Below are 10,516 nucleotides of genomic sequence, written 5' to 3' on the forward strand. Positions count from 1 at the left end.
TTTTCCCACATCCTTTCTTTGGAAGCATATTGCATTCACTTAAAAAAAATAAAAAGCTTTGTTTTTCTGACTAACGAGATTAGCTAACCCACAACAATGAAACCAGGCTAATTGTTGGTAGCGACACAGTAAAGGAAAAAGGTTCCATTATGGGTAACGTATCATTCACACACCTTTATCGGATTATTTTGGGCACATGGGAAGAGTTGACACAATTCCTTCAGAAAAGCAGCTAGTGAATGCCCTATGCCTCCGTACTTTTGCTCTCTGTCATAACCGGGTCAAATATTAAGCAGTGGTGGTCTTAGATGTATGTAGTGTTATTAACGGAACCCCTCTGGTGTCTTATTTTTTTTAAGTTAATTTCTGTTTTATGTTTTTTCAGAGAAAAGGTCCACGGTCGTGTTTGAAAGGAACTTTTATGGCGTTGCACAGTATTGAGCGTGTTTTAATTACTGCCCTCAGATTTTATATGTGATGGACTGTATTGGGTCTGCTAACCTAAATGGGTAGTTAGCATCATTAACCCAGTCTCTCTCTCTTTCTCTCTCTCTCTCTCTCTCTCTCTCTCTCTCTCTCTCTCTCTCTCTCTCTCTCTCTCTCTCTCTCTCTCTCTCTCTCTGTCTCAGCTCAATGAATTCTAATGGTGTAAACAGCATTACTAGTGATGGGCTGATCATTTTTGAGTGTCTGGATCAAATTAATAAATCCAATAAACAGCTCTCGTATGATTTTTATTTAGTTTGGAATCTGTAAACAGGTTTGGTTTACTTTGTTTTAAACTGTAGCAAAAAAAAAATTCTCATTACTTTTTATGTCTCATCCAATAACCACCCTGCCAATCTTTTCTTATCCATCAGTTATTGATGAAGTCCCTGTTTTAACAGATACATTTCCAAGACACAACCCCCCTCCTAGCTCCTGGGAGTTCCCAGTCTGTTGGTACAATCTTTGCTCCAAATCATAAATTATTTAAATCAGTTTTCTGGCTTTTTATTCAAACTTTGAATTTCCAGCTCAATGAAAAAAGTGATTCTGAAGTGTTCTGATGCAGAGCCTCGCCCCCACATCTGTTTCAGTAACAGATGGTTGTTGTTATTTCTAGGGAGAAACATCAGTAAGTACCCCGACCCCTTTAGTTGTAATGATCCAGGTACCAGCCACAAGCAGGATCTGAAGCAGTTGCTGCTCCACTGGTGATTTTTGAAGTATCCCATTACTCCACCAGCACCCGTCACACTTAGAAATTTTCTGAACATTTCAACTCTTAATTTTTAATTTTTGTAAAAAATTGATCAGTCATAGATAACATTTAACCCAACATCCTCACGAACACGTCAAACATACTCTGCTACACATGCCCAGTGTGTTTTAGAGTTTCTCATGTTCTGAAGATTTAAAGATAATTCCAAAAGATATATTTTTCCGCCTGGATTAAGTCCTGAAACTTTTGCACACAAAGTCAATATCCTTCTATGGAAGCCCATTCCTGCCAGTTTGACAGAAAATTTGTATCTCATAATTGTTACTTAGCTAGCTCATAATAATGAGATACTATCTCTCTCATTAGGGCTGTGCAGTGGTTAGAGCTGTTGCCTTGAAGCAAGAAGGTCCTGGGATCTTTCTGCATGGAGTTTGCATGTTCTCCCTGTGCATGCGTGGGTTCTCTCCGGGTACCCCGGCTTCCTCCCACAGTCCAAAAACATGACTGTTAGGTTGATTGGTCTGTCCAAATTGTCCTTAGGTGTGATTGTTTGTCCTGGGTGTCTTTGTGTTGCTCTGCGATGGACTGGCTCTCTGTCCAGAGTTTACCCCGCCTGATTGCCCACTGACCGCTGGACAGTGGCGGCTGGCCAGTAGAGGGCGATAGGGCGCCGCCCTCCCAGTTTCCCCAGTGTTTTTAATTTTTATTTTAAAAAATAAATAAATGAAATTAACAATAATCACATATTCTAAGTAAATTGTGTGTTTTGTAACAAAAATAAATCATATATATATATTTCTATATTGGTCTCTGCCGAGCTCTGCCGAGCGGTGGAGGCTGTAGGCTGTTTTTGAATCGCCCAAACGGGACGAGACCAGTCGTCCAATTGCTGACAAGAAAATCAAAGGGTAGGAATGGGAATGTATCCAATCAGCGTCGACGTTGTTTCAGAAGCATGATGGGCAATAGAGCTACCACCAAAGGCTTTCGTTAGTGCTCGGTAGAACTCGGAGATTCTCGACTCCAGCACGTTTTTGGTCATGACTCGTGACGGTCGTGACGCAGACGTAATAGACATGGACGCCAGTGCGCCTACAACCAGCAGCAGCATGGATACCGGATCTCAGCAGCCACTGAATTCAGTTCGGTCTCTTCTCCAGTATCCGTTCGAGAGGAGCACTATGGTGGAAAAACGTAATGTCAAAGAGCTTGGACCAGATCAGCCCGACGTAAAGATAAGCCAGCAGGAGGAGGAGAGAGGTAAACTGTACACACGAGGCTTCTGGGAAGGCTTGGCTAGGTGGATGCAATCACGCTAATGCGTTATTTTGCTTTCCAAACGACTGTGAGAGATGAGGCATGGATTGAGTCAGGAGTTACGGACATGAAACATTTTTCTGAGAAGGTGAAGAAACATGAGTTATCCCGGGCGCACATGGACAACACGGTGAAGCTAGCTATGCTAGGTAGAGCTAACATTGCCATGCAGCTAGAGACGAGGGACGCAGGCTTGCAGTGAATAAACACAATGAAGAAGTGGATCAGAACCGGCACATTTTGTCCAAGAGAGAGATGTCAACACAGTGTATGAGCACAAGGATGACCTCCTCAGATTTTTCCAGATGATCAGAGACTCGGATGACTTTGATCCAGTCACTGAGAGAGAGGCAGGAGGCTTTGTGAGAATGCTGGAGGAAGAAGATTTCGGCTTTCTGCTGGCATTGTGTCACAAGATCATGCCACATGTGGACATGCTGTTCAACCAGCTGCAGAAGAGGAACATTGACTCTGTCTCCATCACAGGAGTCATCCAGAGCTTCACCAACAGTATGCAAAAGATCAGGTACATACTTGTTTATTTAATATTATTGTGATGAAATTCTCCAGTAGGTTAGTTTCACAAACAGTAATGTGGATGTGGACCATATATGGTCATGTTATTTTATGTGCAATTTAATGCAGTATTTTTCAACCTTGGTCCGCAAGGCAGCGTGCCAATAGTCAGACACACCTGGATTAATCCCTTTGTCCAATAATGTAAGACAGGAAATAAAAGAGCTGTGCTTAATTCACGAAATAGTGAAGTTGTGCACAAAGCTCAGAAAGCACAAGTTTGTTTTAAAAAAAAATAGCACAGCCCCACCAAAAATATTTTTCACCAGCCGCCACTGCCGCTGGAGATAGGCACCAGGCACCCCCCCTCCCCCCGACCCTACGTGGGCAAGCGGGTTCAGAAACTGGATGGATGGACTATCTCATTATGAAATGGCTTAGTCACAGTTATGAGATACAAGTTATTCTTTTTTAATAAGAGTTGCGAGAATGGGCTTCCATGCCCCACAGCCTGCGCTACCAGTCCCATGTTCTGAAATCAGAAGATTCTGAACTAAAGTATTTGGTTGAACATCTGAAACAAATAAAAAAAAATAACATAATTCACTGCATGAAAAATATTTTATCTGTACATTTTAAACCTTTATTAAGCTTTATGCACAAAGTGGACAGTGGAACAAATCAAACGTAAGCAAAAATACACACATTTGCTTCTGTGTTTTAATGTGACTCGTAGATAATTTGTTATCAGCATGGTTGTAAAAAAGCACACTGTTGCTGCAGCTCACTAAATGTCAGAACTTTGCAGAATTAACTTTTTTTTGACATTTAGAAAAGATATCAGAAAATTAAACTGCTGGCAGTCGTGGAACATTTAAAGAGCAAGTCACTCCCAAATCAACCATTTTTGTCTGATAAACTATATAAATGTGTGTGTAATCATGCTGCAGACACATGTAGTCAATAGTTTTGCACTTTAGTGCAGTTTAGTTAAAATTTTTATTTTCTGACCTAAAACTGACAGTGTTGTGTAGTTGTCAGGTAAAAACTCTACACTGCATTTGAATTCAAATCTGCCATCGCTATTGGCTAAGAGGTACCCTAGAACGTTAGCTGGTACCATATGATGTCACAATGTTGTTGTGAGCCTGTGTGTGGGTGTGTTTGTTAGCAGCTCCTCCCTCTCGGTCTGCTTTGCAACAGCATTTGTTGCATTTTTCAAACAGGAAGTGGGAGTTGAGTAAGAATCTGGTAGGGGGTGACTTGCTCTTTAAGAAAACTTGAATAATTTCAAAGCACATTGCAATCCTTTAAACTCCATCTTTAAAGGTTTCTAAAAGATGAAGGATGGATGTTTTTTATTGACAGCTGTAAACGTCTCCACCAGCGCAGCGGTCCAGAATGTTATCTCTAAAAACATCCAACATCTGAGTTTATCTGAAGATACCTGTGACTTCTAAAAGGAGTGTAGCTGTTAACCTTTCCACCATTTCCTCGGTAACAGCCCGCTTTCTTTTTAGCTTGACTGGATGTAACCGCGGTTTATCAACAATTTGAAGTGTATTGATATTTTGTTTATAATCCTTATCAAAAAAAAAAAAAATAAAAACCTGTAAAAACAGAAATAAAGATAAAAGATGTCGTCCTTCCACGATCACGGATCCTCGCTCAGCCGGGCTCCTGAGGTGGAAAATATGCTGATACAGTAAAAAAAAAAAATAACTGGAACAAAACAAACATTAAAGAGCCAGAAAACACGATTCATTTAGAGTTTAAGCTTTTCCTTCAGCACAACAATAAATTTTGCAGAAGAAACACAGAGCGCAGCATTCCTGCACTCCATTTGTCATTTAGCCTTTCAAATAGAAAACAGCAAGAGGGATTTTTTGACAGAACTTCATGCAAATTTATGTGGCACCAAATGTTTTTAAAAGGGCCTTTAATGTAGAAAGTTGTGTTGTTTCTGGGTGAATTCAGTGTAAACCCAGTTTGACTGATTTTCCTGTCACTCCGACACACAAAAACCAAATATTTGAAGTTAGTTGGAATTATTTTATCATTTCATCTCTCCTCAGTTTTAATAAACCCTATAATGACGCAATATGTCAACCAGTGGAAACCAACGCAAGCACACAGCGCTAAAATGTTTCCACAACTTTTCAAATATTCCACAGTTTGTTATGTTTCTGCTTGATTCCCTCTATGGATCCATGGAACATTATCCTCTGCGGCAACCAAGTGTTTGAAGATGTTTATAATTTTATTACAACTGAAGGATGACTTTAACATAAATATTCAGACGCTTTTGGTTGAAACAGCAGCTCAGAACTCGACTCGATGCTTGAAAGATCGTTTCTGTCAATCTTCTTGGCAGAAAACTCAACAAAGATGGATTTGGAGCTGTCATTGACAGATGCTGGGTCCAAAATTTCATGTCAGATTTTTGCAAACGTTAATCCTTTATGTGGAGCTTTCCTGATTTTGGCTCAGAATGGAGGTGGACCCAGATGCCGACGTGACAGCAGAAGGTTGGCAAAGGAATGGGATGTATTGGAGCTGGCAGCAGCCTGGCTGGAGTCTGATTCCACACATTGTGTCTCAGGATGCTCTGCAGATTGAGCTGGTTTGTAATTCCCCTCAAAGATCTCAGTGACAAAAACAAGAGGGTTGGATTTGTCAGATGTTGTTTTTTTCTGATCAGTTAGGCTCAGATCTGAAGAAATCCTGATTGTATGGGAAATGACGGGAGATGATTAAAATCTTCAGAACATCAGGAACCAGTACTTTTCACAGATATGGTCAACTTTTCAGGTTCTGACCCTTAAATAGAGAACTTCTGACCTGCCAAAAACTGGACAAGGACACAACGAAGCATGATTTGGTTTCTGGAGACCCCCAGCTTCTAAAATAGCAAACCAAATCATCTGGAGAACATTTACACCAGCAGATGCCAAACCAGAGCACAATGATGGACCTCCTTGCACCATCCTTCCTTCAGGCAGAAGGTTGAGCCCAAAACTCCCTTCAGCACTCTGTTCACTAGATTGAGATTTTAAATCCTTTATTTGATCATTTAGGCTGATGTGTCCCACTTTTATTTTCCTGTCTGCACTGTGCTGCTGCTGTCAATAAATGGATCTGAAATAGTGAAAGAGCAGCATTAGATGCACCTCAAGCACAGAAGAAGAAAAAGGATGGAGAAACAGCAGCTTCCTATACAATCTAAACACTTTCACCAACAAATACTGAAAATCAGTTTAATAAACTGGATAAAAAGTTATTTTGTGCATTTCCTGCTGGCAACCATGAGGAGGCAGCAGTGCACCACCTCTGTCTCTGCATCACTGCAAGTAAAGAAATAAAAACTGCTTCCTTTATGCTTAAACATGTCTATGATGTTATGTTTAAGTTGTTCAAGTGACCAATCAAAAACAGCTATTCATTACCTTACATTATATCATAACTATTAAGGCTCAAAATGAATAAAAAATGCAAGAATGATTTTTTTTCTTGCTTTTTCATGGTGTGGGAGTTAAAGGGTAAAACATGGAAGTGGATGTTGCATCAAATTAGGAGATTAAGGATCCCGACAGGTGTCCAAATAAAAGAATAAAATTTAACAAACACATTTTTCTGTGCAGCAGGTGTTGTGTTGAGCTGCGTTTGAAGTCATGGAGTTGAACTAAACAGGGAAACAGAAGTAAATACAACACCAGATGTTAAACAAGAATGTGAGACTGTCTATGAAATGTCAACTTCTGGTTATAGTTATATAAATATATTTTGATATAGTTATATTTTTTTTTTCTGGGATTGCAGTAACGTTATGTTTGTGATTGGCTATTGATTTATCTAACAGTTTTTGACCCTGGGAGGCAAAATCTGTCCATCCTTTTTAACTGGGGTTTATGCTTTTATGCTCATTTTACATTTTATATGTTGCTTTTATTTCCTTTTTATTGCTCTCTATGTTCATTAGTGTATGTTGTGTTCAGCGCTTTGGGCTCCCGCAAAGGCAGTGGAAGGCGCTATACAAATAGACTGATATTGATTACCAAAAATTCACTGTTTTTTGCATGAAACACAGACTGACTCCTGGAATAAAACTGCTTTGCTGATCAACAGCAACAAAAGAAAAGGAAATTTGGTTTTGGTGGGCTACTTTTTTATTGCTTACTGGTTATGAATGTTACGCTTCTCTGTGAGAGGACTGAGTTTCCATGGAATGAGAAACACAAATAAACACGAAAGTAGAAGAAGAAACAAGGAATAATTGAATAATTTCTTACTTTTTTATTTCATTAACAGAAAGCAACCAATCATAATGATGCTCCAGGGTGTCAGAATTCTGGATCACAGGCAGCAGCAGAGTGTGAGCAGATAATAACCACCTGGGGTCTCATCAAACATTGCATAGAATCCTTACTAAAACCGTACTTAAGCTCAGCAAAAAATATGTACTTACGCCAAGTAGGTTTGTGATCTATCAAACATGGAGTACGCACAGCTGCGCGCAATCTCCGCTTCATAAATCGGAGACTAGCAGAGAGAGGAAAGGTGAGTATGCGCTGACGGCCGATCACCGGATACACGGCAGCGTTTGAAGCTGATGGCAGCTCGTTAACAAACATCCACAAAAAATTAAGACACATTTTCGCCTAATTTATTTACTGACAACGCAAAAAATAATCTGGTAAGTATAACTCACTCAATCTGGAGGTAAGTGAAGAGAATTCAGAAAGTTTACTAAATTATATTGACGAAGTTTTCGAGTTATTCGTCATGGGTCCGAAGAAATCAGCAGCTGAGGCTGAAACACCTGCTGGGACCAAGAGGAGCCGTCCTCAGGACTCGCCTGAGGCCTCATCTCCCCGGAAAGACGTATTAGAATTATTAGATTCTATAGATAAACGGCTTCTGGGATTTGAGGGGCAACTTCATCTGCTCGAGGTTCTTCACCAGGAGTTTCAGAACCTCCGAACATCTCTGGAGTTCAGCCAGGAACAGGTTGAGCGGCTCGCTGCTGAGAACGCGTCTCTGCGGAAGTCCGTCTCTTCCCTGGAAGAGGGAATGACGCGGATCACCCTGGACAACAAAACTCTGAAGGAGACGGTTTTGGACCTTCAGGCCCGCAGCATGAGGGATAATTTGGTGTTCGCAGGTCTACCGGAGCAGACGGGAGGGGCGGAGAACTGCGAGCAAACAATAAAGAACTTTCTTCAGACAGAAATGAAGATACCCGAAGAAAAAGTTAAAAACATCACATTTCACCGGGTACATCGCCTTGGAGCTAAAAGAGGAGACAGCAGAAGACCTCGTCCCATCGTGGCTAAATTTGAACATTTTAAGCAGAAGGATCTTGTTAAAAGTCACGGAAGAGAGCTCAAAGGAAAAGATTTCAGCGTGAATGATCAGTTCCCGAAGGAGATTCTGGATCGGCGCAGGGTCCTCTTTCCGCTGCGTAAAAAGTTTATCCAGGATGGGAAGAGAGCTGTCATCTCGGTGGATAAGCTTTATGTGGACAATAAACTTTACAAGGAGCGAGGAGTGACTGACTGGCTGTTTTAGCCCAACATCAGGTCAGACATTTATTATTCTTATCAGGATTCACTGGGTTTGATCACGTCAGGATTAAACAGCTGCTAAATCCGTTTTGTAGATGATAAGATCACCTGTTAATCACCACCCCACACCCCTCCCCTATTACCTTTTCTTTTTAGTTCTTACTTCTTTTTTAACCTATATCTGTACCTTCCCTTCCTTTTTACCTGCTTCTGTACCTTTACACCTGTATGGCACAACCACACAACTTTCCAACACTGCGTCAGACTCGACACACACACACACGCACACGCACACGCACACGCACGCACGCACACACATGCACGCACATGCACACGCACGCGCACACACACACACACACACACACACACATATATATATATATTAAATTCACAGCACAATATCATAATTTATGCGTCAAATAATACAACCACAAACACTGTTGGATCTTTATTATTATTATTATTATTATTATTATTATTATTTACTTTTTTGTTATTTATTAACATACTATTTATACATTTATATACTTATTCCATCTTATTCACATGAAGGCGTCATATTTTAGCTACTCACACACACATCTATGGGTGCACTAAGGTTTGTCTCATGGAAAGTACATGGGGCTGGCTCCATAGAGAAGAGATTAAAAATTTTTAATCAGTTAAAAAGAGTGCAAGCAGACGTAATATTGTTACAAGAGACTCATAGATCTGCCACATCTGCAGATGAACTTAAAACACCTGAGTTTCCCAGCATGTTCTCTGCCTGCTATAACTCTAGGCAAAGAGGTGTAGCTATTTTAATACACAAAAACATCAATTTCACAGTATTGGACACAGTTTCTGATCCAGAGGGTAGATTTATAATGTTAAAATTATCTGTACAGAACCAACGCTTATGTATCGTCAGCATATACAGTCCAAATATTGATGACTCTCCATTCTTTCATAATTTTTTCTCTGTACTCTCCGAACACTTGGACTGTCCACTTATACTTGGAGGTGATTTTAATTTTTGGATGAATTCCTTAACAGACTGGCTCAGTACAGCTGGGACTCAGCGCAATTGGCAATCCACTAACATAGTTAAACAGTACATGAGTGATTATGGGCTTTGTGATGCATGGCGATCTCTTCATCCTATCCGTAGAGAGTATACTTTTTTTTCGCACGTCCATCACTCTCATTCACGTTTGGATTATTTTCTAGTCAGCAGCTCATTGTTGGCTGACATTTCAGACACTGAGATACACCCCATAGTTGTCAGCGACCATGCTCCAGTTTCTTTAACTCTGGTAAATAAAAAGACAATCCCACCAAGCAAAAACTGGAGGTTTAATACATCACTGCTTAAAGACGAAGGTTTTATAGAATTTTTTAAAAAGGAGTGGGGTTTATATTTAGAACATAATGACCTGCCTGGAACATCAGCATCTATTCTTTGGGAGGCAGGAAAGGCAGTGATGAGAGGTAAAATAATCTCTTTCTCATCACATAAGAAAAAAATGGAAAACAAACGTATTCAGGAGTTAGAAGAAATCATCAAGTCTTTAGAGGCGTCCACAGAAGAAGAGTTAATGAGCAAATTACGTAAAGCTAAATTAGAACTTCATGGAATTATTGACAAAAAGACACAATTTTTAGCACAAAGACTACGAATAGAAAACTTTGAACATAGTAATAAATCTGGTAAATTCTTAGCTAGCCAATTAAAAATAAATAAAGACAAAACTACCATATCTGCTGTTAAAGACTCAACCGGGAATATAGTATATGACCCTGAAAGAATAAACAACACCTTCAGTGACTTTTACCAAATGTTGTACTCACCACAGATAAACCCATCAGATAATGAGATCAATGAGTTCCTTGACAGGATAACACTTCCTAAATTATCAGACAGCCAAGTTACAGT

This window comes from Nothobranchius furzeri, chromosome 5, assembly GCF_043380555.1.
Source record: "Nothobranchius furzeri strain GRZ-AD chromosome 5, NfurGRZ-RIMD1, whole genome shotgun sequence".
Lineage (NCBI taxonomy): Eukaryota > Metazoa > Chordata > Actinopteri > Cyprinodontiformes > Nothobranchiidae > Nothobranchius > Nothobranchius furzeri.